Genomic DNA, 798 nt, shown 5'->3' with positions numbered 1-798 from the left:
CTTGCTTTAAGTGTTTTGCACAAAATGTACCAAAACGAAAGGCAAATTACTAATTCAGCATAACGATGCAACCTTTTTCAATCCGACAGTTTCGCACACGAAAAATACTATGCACAAAATCTTTCAGTAAACCTTTGCATACAATGTTTTTTTTCTCTTTCTCCTTGAAAATATTCGTGTTGCCTACTATGTACAATACGAATTTAGAGTTCTTATTTTCATTTTCTTTAATTGATATACTGAATGCAGCAATTTCGAGATTGCAATGATGTACAGTATGTCTTGAGCAAGTTAGTAATTGAATAAGCCTTTATTTTTGTCTCATTTTCCAATGCAGTGAGCTTGCTAAGAACGTTTTTATGTCTTAAAGTCTTTTAAGTTCACGTATTCACCTTTTTACCTGTGTACATGTTTTCGGAAATATTGATCTAATAATGATCAGGAGGTTTTCATAATAAAGTTTGGCTTAGAAATATGTATATGCTTCATATAAAGCTCTCCTTTGAATATCACCTTCAAGCTTAACGTTTGGTTCTGTTCATTTATTTTTAATGGTAAGTTCACCGATAACTTTCGATTCAAGTTGATTTTCAACAGTATCGCAATTCTTAATTCGGAACAGAACTAGATATATACGTACATTATTGTAGCACACTATGTGCACCTAGAGGAAACATGTCATGTATGTATCTGTGTTATCCAAAATAGGATTCAATGATTTCTTCTAAATATATCGGATAACTGCATCTGCAATGGCTAACTTATCATGTATATGCATGAAAGAAAAACTTTCAACAT

The sequence above is a fragment of the Penaeus monodon genome, chromosome 25 (assembly GCF_015228065.2).
Source record: "Penaeus monodon isolate SGIC_2016 chromosome 25, NSTDA_Pmon_1, whole genome shotgun sequence".
In the NCBI taxonomy this organism is placed as follows: Eukaryota; Metazoa; Arthropoda; class Malacostraca; order Decapoda; family Penaeidae; genus Penaeus; species Penaeus monodon.
The sequence above is the reverse complement of the archived record's forward strand: the minus strand, read 5'-3'. Positions refer to the sequence as shown.